This window comes from Pseudophryne corroboree, chromosome 4 (assembly GCF_028390025.1).
Source record: "Pseudophryne corroboree isolate aPseCor3 chromosome 4, aPseCor3.hap2, whole genome shotgun sequence".
Lineage (NCBI taxonomy): Eukaryota > Metazoa > Chordata > Amphibia > Anura > Myobatrachidae > Pseudophryne > Pseudophryne corroboree.
In genome coordinates, this window is record NC_086447.1 from 633,252,662 (window position 1) to 633,268,322 (window position 15,661).

Here is a 15,661-nt window from a genome sequence, read left to right on the forward strand (position 1 = left end):
CCTTAATATTTAATATGATATTACAAAGGATGAAAGAAAGAAAGAAAAAACACAAACATTATTGTGCATTTAAGTTGTCAGCACACATCTGCTTTGGTTCAAATGCACTGCATATCTTCCTTCAGTCAGCCAACAAAACAGCAATGGAAAAGATTAACATACTGTTGGTAAAGCAGTTGCATCAAATTGATTTTCTGCAATATAGCATGATAATCCATACTGACAGCTCTGGATAGTACCAGCACATTTCTTGCTGGACTTGGTAATGGAAAGAACACAGTAAACAGCTTCACTTTTTTTCAAAAATATTTAATTGACTATTAAAAACCTAACAGTCTTAAATAAGAACATCAGTAAGCACCACTGGCATAATGGATAAGTCACTGCCCTCCTAAGCCAGGGGGTCCAAGTCCCATATGGGGTGGAAGTAATTACAGCAAGTGTCTCATCACTAGAGTTGATATTTTATCCTTGCTTCAACTGTAAAACAGTCTTGCAGTGTTTAGCTTGTAAAAAATGACCACAGAAGCTAAAATATGACATTAATTATGATAACATTGTTGTTTTTTAAACCTTTTCTATCACCGTGGACAGCTTATTCAAGTGCCATCTGGCATGCATGTTCCATTGTTGCTCACCATTCATCACCAAAAATGATTTTCTTTTTCAATTCTTATGACTGTACTGATTGTATTGAATAAAATCCACATCTAGCATAACCAATTAATGCTGCAAAGTGCTCCAGTTGCGCAATTGGTCAGCGCGCGGTACTTATAAGACAGTATCTGTTGAGCAATGCCGAGGTTGTGAGTTCAAGCCTCACCTGGAGCATCTTTGTATACTGGTTTTTTTCCTTTTCTTATGTCATTAGTCATTGATTATAAACTGCTACCTTAATATTTAATATGATATTACAAAGGATGGAAGAAAGAAAGAAAAAACACAAACATGATTGTGCATTTAAGTTGTCAGCACACATCTGCTTTGGTTCAAATGCACTGCATATCTTCCTTCAGTCAGCCAACAAAACAGCAATGGAAAAGATTAACATACTGTTGGTAAAGCAGTTGCATCAAATTGATTTTCTGCTATATAGCATGATAATCCATACTGACAGCTCTCGATAGTACCAGCACATTTCTTGCTGGACTTGGTAATGCAAAGAACACAGTCAACAGCTTCACTTTTTTTCAAAAATAAATAATTGACTATTAAAAACCTATCAGTCTTATATAAGGACATCAGTAAGCACCACTGGCATAATGGATAAGTCACTGCCCTCCTAAGCCAGGGGGTCCAAGTCCCATATGGGGTGGAAGTAATTACAGCAAGTGTCTCATCACTAGAGTTGATATTTTATCCTTGCTTCTACTGTAAAACGGTCTTGCAGTGTTTAGCTTGTAAAAAATGACCACAGAAGCTAAAATATGACATTAATTATGATAACATTGTTGTTGTTGTTTTTTAAACCTTTTCTATCACCGTGGACAGCTTATTCAAGTGCCATCTGGCATGCATGTTCCTTTGTTGCTCATCATTCATCACCAAAAATGATTTTCTGTACTGATTGTATTGAATAAAATCCACATCTAGCATAACCAATTAATGCTATAATGTGCTCCAGTGGCGCAATTGGTCAGCGTGCGGTACTTATAAAACAGTATCTGTTGAGCAATGCTGAGGTTATGAGTTCAAGCCTCACCTGGAGCATCTTTGTATACTGTTTTTTTTCCTTTTCTTATGTCATTAGTCATTAATTATAAACTGCTACCTTAATATTTAATATGATATTACAAAGGATGGAAGAAAGAAAGAAAAAACACAAACATGATTGTGCATTTAACTTGTCAACACATCTGCTTTGGTTCAAATGCACTGCATATCTTCCTTCAGTCAGCCAACAAAACAGCAATGGAAAAGATTAACATACTGTTGGTAAAGCAGTTGCATCAAATTGATTTTCTGCAATATAGCATGATAATCCATACTGACAGCTCTGGATAGTTCCAGCACATTTCTTGCTGGACTTGGTAATGCAAAGAACACAGTATTCAGCTTCACTTTTTCCTCAAAAATAAATAATTGACTATTAAAAACCTAATAGTCTTAAATAAGAACATCAGTAAGCACCACTGGCATAATGGATAAGTCACTGCCCTCCTAAGCCAGGGGGTCCAAGTCCCATATGGGGTGGAAGTAATTACAGCAAGTGTCTCATCACTAGAGTTGATATATTATCCTTGCTTCTACTGTAAAACAGTCTTGCAGTGTTTAGCTTGTAAAAAATGATCACAGAAGCTAAAATATGACATTAATTATGATAACATTGTTGTTGTTGTTTTTTAAACCTTTTCTATCACCGTGGACAGTTTATTCAAGTGCCATCTGGCATGCATGTTCCTTTGTTGCTCATCATTCATCACCAAAAATGATTTTCTTTTTCAATTCTTATGACTGTACTGATTGTATTGAATAAAATCCACATCTAGCATAACCAAGCAATGCGCCAAAGTGCTCCAGTGGCGCAATTGGTCAGCGCGTGATACTTATAAGACAGTATCTGTTGAGCAATGCAGAGGTAGTGAGTTCAAGCCTCACCTGGATCTTCTTTGTATACTGTTTTTTTTCCTTTTCTTATGTCATTAGTCATTGATTATAAACTGCTACCTTAATATTTAATATGATATTACAAAGGATGGAAGAAAGAAAGAAAGAAAAAACACAAACATGATTGTGCATTTAAGTTGTCAGCACACATCTGCTTTGGTTCAAATGCACTGCATATCTTCCTTCAGTCAGCCAACAAAACAGCAATGGAAAAGATTAACATACTGTTGGTAAAGCAGTTGCATCAAATTGATTTTCTGCAATATAGCATGATAATCCATACTGACAGCTCTGGATAGTACCAGCACATTTCTTGCTGGACTTTGTTATGGAAAGAACACCGTAAACAGCTTCACTTTTTTTCAAAAATATTTAATTGACTATTAAACACCTATCAGTCTTAAATAAGGACATCAGTAAGCACCACTGGCATAATGGATAAGTCACTGTTCTCCTAAGCCAGTGGTTGTGGGTTTAAGTCCCGTCTGAGTTGGAAGTCATTACAACAAGTGTCTCATCACTAGAGTTGATATTTTATCCTTGCTTCAACTATTAAACAGTCTTGCAGTGTTTAGCTTGTAAAAAATGACCACAGAAGCTAAAATATGACATTAATTATGATAACATTGTTGTTGTTGTTTTTTAAACCTTTTCTATCACCGTGGACAGCTTATTCAAGTGCCATCTGGCATGCATGTTTCTTTGTTGCTCATCATTCATCACCAAAAATGATTTTCTTTTTCAATTCTTATGACTGTACTGATTGTATTGAATAAAATCCACATCTAGCATAACCAATTAATGCTGCAATGTGCTCCAGTGGCGCAATTGGTCAGCGTGCGGTTCTTATAAGACAGTATCTGTTGAGCAATGCTGAGGTTGTGAGTTCAAGGCTCACCTGGATCTTCTTTGTATACTGTTTTTTTTCCTTTTCTTATGTCATTAGTCATTGATTATAAACTGGTAGCCTTAATATTTAATATGATATTACAAAGGATGGAAGAAAGAAAGAAAAAACACAAACATGATTGTGCATTTAAGTTGTCAGCACACATCTGCTTTGGTTCAAATGCACTGCATATCTTCCTTCAGTCAGCCAACAAAACAGCAATGGAAAAGATTAACATACTGTTGGTAAAGCAGTTGCATCAAATTGATTTTCTGCAATATAGCATGATAATCCATACTGACAGCTCTGGATAGTACCAGCACATTTCTTGCTGGACTTGGTAATGCAAAGAACACAGTAAACAGCTTCACTTTTTCCTCAAAAATAAATAATTGACTATTAAAAACCTAACAGTCTTAAATAAGAACATCAGTAAGCACCATTGGCATAATGGTTAAGGCACTGTTCTCCTAAGCAAGTGGTTGTGGGTTTAAGTCCCGTCTGAGTTGGAAGTCATTACAGCAAGTGTCTCATCACTAGAGTTGATATTTTATCCTTGCTTCAACTGTAAAACAGTCTTGCAGTGTTTAGCTTGTAAAAAATGACCACAGAAGCTAAAATATGACATTAATTATGATAACATTGTTGTTGTTGTTGTTTTTTAAACCTTTTCTATCACAGTGGACAGCTTATTCAAGTGCCATCTGGCATGCATGTTCCTTTGTTGCTCATCATTCATCACCAAAAATGATTTCCTTTTTCAATTCTTATGACTGTACTGATTGTATTGAATAAAATCCACATCTAGCATAACCAATTAATGCTGCAAAGTGCTCCAGTGGCGCAATTGATCAGCACACGGTACTTATAAGACAGTATCTGTTGAGCAATGCCGAGGTTGTGAGTTCAAGCCTCACCTGGAGCATCTTTGTATACAGTTTTTTTTCCTTTTCTTATGTCATTAGTCATTGATTATAAACTGCTACCTTAATATTTAATATGATATTACAAAGGATGGAAGAAAGAATGAAAAAACACAAACATGATTGTGCATTTAAGTTGTCAGCACACATCTGCTTTGGTTCAAATGCACTGCATATTTTCCTTCAGTCAGCCAATAAAACAGCAATGGAAAAGATTAACATACTGTTGGTAAAGCAGTTGCATCAAATTGATTTTCTGCAATATAGCATGATAATCCATACTGACAGCTCTGGATAGTACCAGCACATTTCTTGCTGCACTTGGTAATGCAAAGAACACAGTAAACAGCTTCACTTTTTCATCAAAAATAAATAATTGACTATTAAAAACCTAACAGTCTTAAATAAGAACATCAGTAAGCACCACTGGCATAATGGGTAAGGCACTGTTCTCCTAAGCCAGTGGTTGTGGGTTTAAGTCCCGTCTGAGTTGGAAGTCATTACAGCAAGTGTCTCATCACTAGAGTTGATATTTTATCCTTGCTTCAACTGTAAAACAGTCTTGCAGTGTTTAGCTTGTAAAAAATGACCACAGAAGCTAAAATATGACATTAATTATGATAACATTGTTGTTGTTCTTGTTTTTTAAACATTTTCTATCACCGTGGACAGCTTATTCAAGTGCCATCTGGCATGCATGTTCCTTTGTTGCTCATCATTCATCACCAAAAATGATTTTCTTTTTCAATTTTTATGACTGTACTGATTATATTGAATAAAATCCACATCTAGCATAACTAATTAATGCTGCAAAGTGCTCCAGTGGCGCAATTGGTCAGCGCGCAGTACTTATAAGACAGTATCTGTTCAGCAATGCCGAGGTTGTGAGTTCAAGCCTCACCTGGAGCATCTTTGTATACTGTTTTTTTTTCCTTTTCTTGTGTCATTAGTCATTGATTATAAACTGCTACCTTAATATTTAATATGATATTACAAAGGATGGAAGAAAGAATGAAAAAACACAAACATGATTGTGCATTTAAGTTGTCAGCACACATCTGCTTTGGTTCAAATGCACTGCATATCTTCCTTCAGTCAGCCAATAAAACAGCAATGGAAAAGATTAACATACTGTTGGTAAAGCAGTTGCATCAAATTGATTTTCTGCAATATAGCATGATAATCCATACTGACAGCTCTGGATAGTACCAGCACATTTCTTGCTGGACTTGGTAATGCAAAGAACACAGTAAACAGCTTCACTTTTTCCTCAAAAATTAATAATTGACTATTAAAAACCTAACAGTCTTAAATAAGAACATCAGTAAGCACCACTGGCATAATGGGTAAGTCACTGCCCTCCTAAGCCAGGGGGTCCAAGTCCTATATGGGGTTGAAGTCATTACAGCAAGTGTCTCATTACTAGAGTTGATATTTTATCCTTGCTTCAACTGTAAAACAGTCTTGCAGTGTTTAGCTTGTAAAAAATGACCACAGAAGCTAAAATATGACATTAATTATGATAACATTGTTGTTGTTGTTGTTTTTTAAACCTTTTCTATCACAGTGGACAGCTTATTCAAGTGCCATCTGGCATGTATGTTCCTTTGTTGCTCATCATTCATCACCAAAAATGATTTTCTTTTTCAATTCTTATGACTGTACTGATTGTATTGAATAAAATCCACATCTAGCATAACCAATTAATGCTGCAAAGTGCTCCAGTGGCGCAATTGGTCAGCGCGCGGTACTTATAAGACATTATCTGTTGAGCAATGCTGAGTTTGTGAGTTCAAGCCTCACCTGGAGCAGCTTTATATAATGTTTTTTTTTTCCTTTTTTTTATGTCATTAGTCATTGATTATAAACTGCTACCTTAATATTTAATATGATATTACAAAGGATGGAAGAAAGAAAGAAAAAACACAAACATGATTGTGCATTTAAGTTGTCAGCACACATATGCTTTGGTTCAAATGCACTGCATATCTTCCTTCAGTCAGCCAACAAAACAGCAATGGAAAAGATTAACATACTGTTGGTAAAGCAGTTGCATCAAATTGATTTTCTGCAATATAGCATGATAATCCATACTGACAGCTCTGGATAGTACCAGCACATTTCTTGCTGGACTTGGTAATGCAAAGAACACAGTAAACAGCTTCACTTTTTCCTCAAAAATAAATAATTGACTATTAAAAACCTAACAGTCTTAAATAAGAACATCAGTAAGCACCATTGGCATAATGGGGAAGGCACTGTTCTCCTAAGCAAGTGGTTGTGGGTTTAAGTCCCGTCTGAGTTGGAAGTCATTACAGCAAGTGTCTCATCACTAGAGTTGATATTTTATCCTTGCTTCAACTGTAAAACAGTCTTGCAGTGTTTAGCTTGTAAAAAATGACAACAGAAGCTAAAATATGACATTAATTATGATAACATTGTTGTTGTTGTTTTTTAAACCTTTTCTATCACCGTAGACAGCTTATTCAAGTGCCATCTGGCATGCATGTTCCTTTGTTGCTCATTATTCATCACCAAAAATGATTTTCTTTTTCAATTCTTATGACTGTACTGATTGTATTGAATAAAATCCACATCTAGCATAACCAATGAATGCTGCAAAGTGCTCCAGTGGCGCAATTGGTCAGCGCGCGGTACTAATAAGACAGTATCAGTTGAGCAATGCCGAGGTTGTGAGTTCAAGCATTACCTGGAGCATATTTGTATACTGTTTTTTTTTTCCTTTTCTTATGTCATTAGTCATTGATTATAAACTGCTACCTTAATATTTAATATGATATTACAAAGGATGGAAGAAAGAAAGAAAAAACACAAACATGATTGTGCATTTAAGTTGTCAGCACACATCTGCTTTGGTTCAAATGCACCGCATATCTTCCTTCAGTCAGCCAACAAAACAGCAATGGAAAAGATTAACATACTGTTGGTAAAGCAGTTGCATCAAATTGATTTTCTGCAATATAGCATGATAATCCATACTGACAGCTCTGGATAGTACCAGCACATTTCTTGCTGGACTTGGTAATGCAAAGAACACAGTAAACAGCTTCACTTTTTTTCAAAAATAAATAATTGACTATTAAAAACCTATCAGTCTTAAATAAGGACATCAGTAAGCACCACTGGCATAATGGATAAGGCACTGTTCTCCTAATCCAGTGGTTGTGGGTTTAAGTCCCATCTGAGTTGGAAGTCATTACAGCAGTGTCTCATCACTAGAGTTGATATTTTATCCTTGCTTCAACTGTAAAACAGTTTTGCAGTGTTTAGCTTGTAAAAAATGACCACAGAAGCTAAAATATGACATTAATTATGATTACATTGTTGTTGTTGTTTTGTAAACCTTTTCTATCACCGTGGACAGCTTATTCAAGTGCCATCTGGCATGCATGTTCCTTTGTTGCTCATCATTCATCACCAAAAATGATTTTCTTTTTCAATTCTTATGACTGTACTGATTGTATTGAATAAAATCCACATCTAGCATAACAAATGAATGCTGCAAAGTGCTCCAGTGGCGCAATTGGTCAGCACGCGGTACTTATAAGACAGTATCTGTTGAGCAATGCCGAGGTTGTGAGTTCAAGCCTCACCTGGAGCATCTTTGTATACTGTTTTTTTTTTTCCTTTTCTTATGTCATTAGTCATTGATTATAAACTGCTACCTTAATATTTAATATGATATTACAAAGGATGGAAGAAATAAAGAAAAAACACAAACATGATTGTGCATTTAAGTTGTCAGCACACATCTGCTTTGGTTCAAATGCACTGCATATCTTCCTTCAGTCAGCCAACAAAACAGCAATGGAAAAGATTAACATACTGTTGGTAAAGCAGTTGCATCAAATTGATTTTCTGCAATATAGCATGATAATCCATACTGACAGCTCTGGATAGTACCAGCACATTTCTTGCTGGACTTGGTAATGCAAAGAACACAGTAAACAGCTTCACTTTTTCCTCAAAAATAAATAATTGACTATTAAAAACCTAACAGTCTTAAATAAGAACATCAGTAAGCACCATTGGCATAATGGGTAAGGCACTGTTCTCCTAAGCAAGTGGATGTGGGTTTAAGTCCCGTCTGAGTTGGAAGTCATTACAGCAAGTGTCTCATCACTAGAGTTGATATTTTATCCTTGCTTCAACTGTAAAACAGTCTTGCAGTGTTTAGCTTGTAAAAAATGACCACAGAAGCTAAAATATTACATTAATTATGATAACATTGTTGTTGTTGTTTTTTAAACCTTTTCTATCACCGTGGACAGCTTATTCAAGTGCCATCTGGCATGCATGTTCCTTTGTTGCTCATCATTCATCACCAAAAATGATTTTCTTTTTCAATTCTTATGACTGTACTGATTGTATTGAATAAAATCCACATCTAGCATAACAAATTAATGCTGCAAAGTGCTCCAGTGGCGCATTTGGTCAGCACGCGGTACATAAAAGACAGTATCTGTTGAGCAATGCCGAAGTTGTGAGTTCAAGCCTCACCTGGAGCATCTTTGTATACTGTTTTTTTTTCATTTTCTTATGTCATTAGTCATTGATTATAAACTGCTACCTTAATATTTAATATGATATTACAAAGGATGGAAGAAATAAAGAAAAAACACAAACATGATTGTGCATTTAAGTTGTCAGCACACATCTGCTTTGGTTCAAATGCACTGCATATCTTCCTTCAGTCAGCCAACAAAACAGCAATGGAAAAGATTAACATACTGTTGGTAAAGCAGTTGCATCAAATTGATTTTCTGCAATATAGCATGATAATCCATACTGACAGCTCTGGATAGTACCAGCACATTTCTTGCTGGACTTGGTAATGCAAAGAACACAGTAAACAGCTTCACTTTTTCCTCAAAAATAAATAATTGACTATTAAAAACCTATCAGTCTTAAATAAGAACATCAGTAAGCACCACTGGCATAATGGGTAAGGCACTGTTCTCCTAAGCCAGTGGTTGTGGGTTTAAGTCCCGTCTGAGTTGGAAGTCATTACAGCAAGTGTCTCATCACTAGAGTTGATATTTTATCCTTGCTTCAACTGTAAAACAGTCTTGCAGTGTTTAGCTTGTAAAAAATGACCACAGAAGCTAAAATATGACATTAATTATGATAACATTGTTGTTGTTGTTTTTGAAACCTTTTCTATCACCGTGGACAGCTTATTCAAGTGCCATCTGGCATGCATGTTCCTTTGTTGCTCATCATTCATCACCAAAAATGATTTTCTTTTTCAATTCTTATGACTGTACTGATTGTATTGAATAAAATCCACATCTAGCATAACCAATTAATGCTGCAAAGTGCTCCAGTGGCGCAATTGGTCAGCGCACGGTACTTATAAGACAGTATCTGTTCAGCAATGCCAAGGTTGTGAGTTCAAGCCTCACCTGGAGCATCTTTGTATACTGTTTTTTTTTCCTTTTCTTGTGTCATTAGTCATTGATTATAAACAGCTACCTTAATATTTAATATGATATTACAAAGGATGGAAGAAAGAATGAAAAAACACAAACATGATTGTGCATTTAAGTTGTCAGCACACATCTGCTTTGGTTCAAATGCACTGCATATCTTCCTTCAGTCAGCCAATAAAACAGCAATGGAAAAGATTAACATACTGTTGGTAAAGCAGTTGCATCAAATTGATTTTCTGCAATATAGCATGATAATCCATACTGACAGCTATGGATAGTACCAGCACATTTCTTGCTGGACTTGGTAATGCAAAGAACACAGTAAACAGCTTCACTTTTTCCTCAAAAATAAATAATTGACTATTAAAAACCTAACAGTCTTAAATAAGAACATCAGTAAGCACCACTGGCATAATGGATAAGTCACTGCCCTCCTAAGCCAGGGGGTACAAGTCCTATATGGGGTGGAAGTCATTACAGCAAGTGTCTCATCACTAGAGTTGATATTTTATCCTTGCTTCAACTGTAAAACAGTCTTGCAGTGTTTAGCTTGTAAAAAATGACCACAGAAGCTAAAATATGACATTAATTATGATAACATTGTTGTTGTTGTTGTTTTTTAAACCTTTTCTATCACAGTGGACAGCTTATTCAAGTGCCATCTGGCATGCATGTTCCTTTGTTGCTCATCATTCATCATCAAAAATGATTTTCTTTTTCAATTCTTATGACTGTACTGATTGTATTGAATAAAATCCACATCTAGCATAACAACTTAATGCTGCAAAGTGCTCCAGTAGCACAATTGGTCAGCGCGCGGTACTTATAAGACAGTATTTGTTGAGCAATACCGAGGTTGTGAGTTCAAGCCTCACCTTGAGCATCTTTGTATACTGTTTTTTTTCCTTTTCTTATGTCATTAGTCATTGATTATAAACTGCTACCTTAATATTTAATATGATATTACTAAGGATGGAAGAAATAAAGAATAAAAACAAACATGATTGTGCATTTAAGTTGTCAGCACACATCTGCTTTGGTTCAAATGCACTGCATATCTTCCTTCAGTCAGCCAACAAAACAGCAATGGAAAAGATTAACATACTGTTGGTAAAGCAGTTGCATCAAATTGATTTTCTGCAATATAGCATGATAATCCATACTGACAGCTCTGGATAGTACCAGCACATTTCTTGCTGGACTTGGTAATGCAAAGAACACAGTAAACAGCTTCACTTTTTCCTCAAAAATAAATAATTGACTATTAAAAACCTAACAGTCTTAAATAAGAACATCAGTAAGCACCACTGGCATAATGGGTAAGGCACTGTTCTCCTAAGCCAGTGGTTGTGGTTTTAAGTCCCGTCTGAGTTGGAAGTCATTACAGCAAGTGTCTCATCACTAGAGTTGATATTTTATCCTTGCTTCAACTGTAAAACAGTCTTGCAGTGTTTAGCTTGTAAAAAATGACCACAGAAGCTAAAATATGACATTAATTATGATAACATTGTTGTTGTTGTTTTTTAAACCTTTTATATCACCGTGGACAGCTTATTCAAGTGCCATCTGGCATGCATGTTCCTTTGTTGCTCATCATTCATCACCAAAAATGATTTTTTTTTTTCAATTCTTATGACTGTACTGATTGTATTGAATAAAATCCACATCTAGCATAACCAGTTAATGCTGCAAAGTGCTCCAGTGGCGCAATTGGTCAGCACACGGTACTTATAAGACAGTATCTGTTCAGCAATGCCGAGGTTGTGAGTTCAAGCCTCACCTGGAGCATCTTTGTATACTGTTTTTTTTCCTTTTCTTGTGTCATTAGTCATTGATTATAAACTGCTACCTTAATATTTAATATGATATTACAAAGGATGGAAGAAAGAATGAAAAAACACAAACATGATTGTGCATTTAAGTTGTCAGCACACATCTGCTTTGGTTCAAATGCACTGCATATCTTCCTTCAGTCAGCCAATAAAACAGCAATGGAAAAGATTAACATACTGTTGGTAAAGCAGTTGGATCAAATTGATTTTCTGCAATATAGCATGATAATCCATACTGACAGCTCTGGATAGTACCAGCACATTTCTTGCTGGACTTGGTAATGCAAAGAACACAGTAAACAGCTTCACTTTTTCCTCAAAAATAAATAATTGACTATTAAAAACCTAACAGTCTTAAATAAGAACATCAGTAAGCACCACTGGCATAATGGATAAGTCACTGCCCTCCTAAGCCAGGGGGTCCAAGTCCTATATGGGGTGGAAGTCATTACAGCAAGTGTCTCATCACTAGAGTTGATATTTTATCCTTGCTTCAACTGTAAAACAGTCTTGCAGTGTTTAGCTTGTAAAAAATGACCACAGAAGCTAAAATATGACATTAATTATGATAACATTGTTGTTGTTGTTGTTGTTGTTTTTTAAACCTTTTCTATCACAGTGGACAGCTTATTCAAGTGCCATCTGGCATGCATGTTCCTTTGTTGCTCATCATTCATCACCAAAAATTATTTTCTTTTTCAATTCTTATGACTGTACTGATTGTATTGAATAAAATCCACATCTAGCATAACCAAGGAATGCTGAAAAGTGCTCCAGTGGCGCAATTGGTCAGCGCGCGGTACTAATAAGACAGTATCTGTTGAGCAATGCCGAAGTTGTGAGTTCAAGCCTTACCTGGAGCATATTTGTATACTGTTTTTTTTTTCCTTTTCTTATGTCATTAGTCATTGATTATAAACTGCTACCTTAATATTTAATATGATATTACAAAGGATGGAAGAAAGAAAGAAAAAACACAAACATGATTGTGCATTTAAGTTGTCAGCACACATCTGCTTTGGTTCAAATGCACTGCATATCTTCCTTCAGTCAGCCAACAAAAATGCAATGGAAAAGATTAACATACTGTTGGTAAAGCAGTTGCATCAAATTGATTTTCTGCAATATAGCATGATAATCCATACTGACAGCTCTGGATAGTACCAGCACATTTCTTGCTGGACTTGGTAATGCATAGAACACAGTAAACAGCTTCACTTTTTCCTCAAAAATAAATAATTGACTATTAAAAACCTAACAGTCTTAAATAAGAACATCAGTAAGCACCACTGGCATAATGGATAAGTCACTGCCCTCCTAAGCCAGGGGGTCCAAGTCCCATATGGGGTGGAAGTCATTACAGCAAGTGTCTCATCACTAGAGTTGATATTTTATCCTTGCTTCAACTGTAAAACAGTCTTGCAGTGTTTAGCTTGTAAAAAATGACCACAGAAGCTAAAATATGACATTAATTATGATAACATTGTTGTTGTTCTTGTTTTTTAAACCTTTTCTATCGCCGTGGACAGCTTATTCAAGTGCCATCTGGCATGCAAGTTCCTTTGTTGCTCATCATTCATCACCAAAAATTATTTTCTTTTTCAATTCTTATGACTGTACTGATTGTATTGAATAAAATCCACATCTAGCATAACCAATTAATGCTGCAAAGTGCTCCAGTGGCGCAATTGGTCAGCGCGCGGTACTTATAAGACAGTATCTGTTGAGCAATGCCAAGGTTATGAGTTCAAGCCTCACCTGGAGCATCTATGTATACTGTTTTTTTTTCTTTTCTTTTGTCATTAGTCATTGATTATAAACTGCTACCTTAATATATAATATGATATTACAAAGGATGGAAGAAAGAAAGAAAAAACACAAACATGATTGTGCATTTAAGTTGTCAGCACACATCTGCTTTGGTTCAAATGCACTGCATATCTTCCTTCAGTCAGCAAACAAAACAGCAATGGAAAAGATTAACATACTGTTGGTAAAGCAGTTGCATCAAATTGATTTTCTGCAATATAGCATGATAATCCATACTTACAGCTCTGGATAGTACCAGCACATTTCTTGCTGGACTTGGTAATGCAAAGAACACAGTAAACAGCTTCACTTTTTCCTCAAAAATAAATAATTGACTATTAAAAACCTAACAGTCTTAAATAAGAACATCAGTAAGCACCACTGGCATAATGGATAAGTCACCGCCCTCCTAAGCCAGGGGGTCCAAGTCCCATATGTGGTGGAAGTAAATACAGCAAGTGTCTCATCACTAGAGTTGATATTTTATCCTTGCTTCAACTGTAAAACAGTCTTGCAGTGTTTAGCTTGTAAAAAATGACAACAGAAGCTAAAATATGACATTAATTATGATAACATTGTTGTTGTTGTTTTTTAAACCTTTTTTTATCACAGTGGACAGCTTATTCAAGTGTCATCTGGCATGCATGTTCCTTTGTTGCTCATCATTCATCACCAAAAATGATTTTCTTTTTCAATTCTTATGAATGTACTGATTGTATTGAATAAAATCCACATCTAGCATAACCAATGAATGCCGCAAAGTGCTCCAGTGGCGCAATTGGTCAGCGCGCGGTACTAATAAGACAGTATCAGTTGAGCAATGCCGAGGTTGTGAGTTCAAGCCTCACCTGGAGCATCTTTGTATACTGTTTTTTTTTTTTTCATTTTCTTATGTCATTAGTCATTGATTATAAACTGCTACCTTAATATTTAATATGATATTACAAAGGATGGAAGAAATAAAGAAAAAACACAAACATGATTGTGCATTTAAGTTGTCAGCACACATCTGCTTTGGTTCAAATGCACTGCATATCTTCCTTCAGTCAGCCAACAAAACAGCAATGGAAAAGATTAACATACTGTTGGTAAAGCAGTTGCATCAAATTGATTTTCTGCAATATAGCATGATAATCCATACTGACAGCTCTGGATAGTACCAGCACATTTCTTGCTGGACTTGGTAATGCAAAGAACACAGTAAACAGCTTCACTTTTTCCTCAAAAATAAATAATTGACTATTAAAAACCTAACAGTCTTAAATAAGAACATCAGTAAGCACCACTGGCATAATGGGTAAGGCACTGTTCTCCTAAGCCAGGGGGTCCAAGTCCCATATGGGGTGGAAGTAATTACAGCAAGTGTCTCATCACTAGAGTTGATATTTTATCCTTGCTTCAACTGTAAAACAGTCTTGCAGTGTTTAGCTTGTAAAAAATGACCACAGAAGCTAAAATATGACATTAATTATGATAACATTGTTGTTGTTGTTTTTTAAACCTTTTCTATCACCGTGGACAGCTTATTCAAGTGCCATCTGGCATGCATGTTCCTTTGTTGCTCATCATTCATCATCAAAAATGATTTTCTTTTTCAATTCTTATGACTGTACTGATTGTATTGAATAAAATCCACATCTCGCATAATAACTTAATTCTGCAAAGTGCTACAGTGGCGCAATTGGTCAGCACGCGGTACTTATAAGACAGTATCTGTTGAGCAATGCCGAGGTTGTGAGTTCAAGCCTCACCTGGAGCATCTTTGTATACTGTTTTTTTTTCCTTTTCTTATGTCATTAGTCATTGATTATAAACTGCTACCTTAATATTTAATATGATATTACAAAGGATGGAAGAAATAAAGAAAAAACACAAACATGATTGTGCATTTAAGTTGTCAGCACACATCTGCTTTGGTTCAAATGCACTGCATATCTTCCTTCAGTCAGCCAACAAAACAGCAATGGGAAAGATTAACATACTGTTGGTAAAGCAGTTGCATCAAATTGATTTTCTGCAATATAGCATGATAATCCATACTGACAGCTCTGGATAGTACCAGCACATTTCTTGCTGGACTTGGTAATGCAAAGAACACAGTAAACAGCTTCACTTTTTCCTCAAAAATAAATAATTGACTATTAAAAA

At 35.6% G+C, this 15,661-nt stretch overlaps 8 non-coding genes across 8 annotated transcripts; all 8 read left to right on the top strand.

Moving 5' to 3' along the window:
- The first annotated feature begins 738 nt into the window (after positions 1-738).
- TRNAI-UAU (transfer RNA isoleucine (anticodon UAU)) lies at positions 739-831 on the top strand. Its single transcript is given in 2 exon segments — positions 739-776; positions 796-831. It is a non-coding gene; the product is annotated as a tRNA-Ile (tRNA).
- A 4,404-nt stretch (positions 832-5,235) lies between these two features.
- Positions 5,236-5,328, top strand: TRNAI-UAU (transfer RNA isoleucine (anticodon UAU)). The gene is given in 2 exon segments: positions 5,236-5,273; positions 5,293-5,328. It is a non-coding gene; the product is annotated as a tRNA-Ile (tRNA).
- A 1,716-nt stretch (positions 5,329-7,044) lies between these two features.
- On the top strand, positions 7,045-7,137 carry TRNAI-AAU (transfer RNA isoleucine (anticodon AAU)). The gene is given in 2 exon segments: positions 7,045-7,082; positions 7,102-7,137. It is a non-coding gene; the product is annotated as a tRNA-Ile (tRNA).
- An 811-nt stretch (positions 7,138-7,948) lies between these two features.
- TRNAI-UAU (transfer RNA isoleucine (anticodon UAU)) lies at positions 7,949-8,041 on the top strand. The gene is given in 2 exon segments: positions 7,949-7,986; positions 8,006-8,041. It is a non-coding gene; the product is annotated as a tRNA-Ile (tRNA).
- Positions 8,042-9,760: 1,719 nt separating this feature from the next.
- Positions 9,761-9,853, top strand: TRNAI-UAU (transfer RNA isoleucine (anticodon UAU)). The gene is given in 2 exon segments: positions 9,761-9,798; positions 9,818-9,853. It is a non-coding gene; the product is annotated as a tRNA-Ile (tRNA).
- Positions 9,854-11,567: 1,714 nt separating this feature from the next.
- Positions 11,568-11,660, top strand: TRNAI-UAU (transfer RNA isoleucine (anticodon UAU)). Its single transcript is given in 2 exon segments — positions 11,568-11,605; positions 11,625-11,660. It is a non-coding gene; the product is annotated as a tRNA-Ile (tRNA).
- Positions 11,661-12,474: 814 nt separating this feature from the next.
- TRNAI-AAU (transfer RNA isoleucine (anticodon AAU)) lies at positions 12,475-12,567 on the top strand. Its single transcript is given in 2 exon segments — positions 12,475-12,512; positions 12,532-12,567. It is a non-coding gene; the product is annotated as a tRNA-Ile (tRNA).
- A 1,709-nt stretch (positions 12,568-14,276) lies between these two features.
- Positions 14,277-14,369, top strand: TRNAI-AAU (transfer RNA isoleucine (anticodon AAU)). Its single transcript is given in 2 exon segments — positions 14,277-14,314; positions 14,334-14,369. It is a non-coding gene; the product is annotated as a tRNA-Ile (tRNA).
- Positions 14,370-15,661: the final 1,292 nt, after the last annotated feature.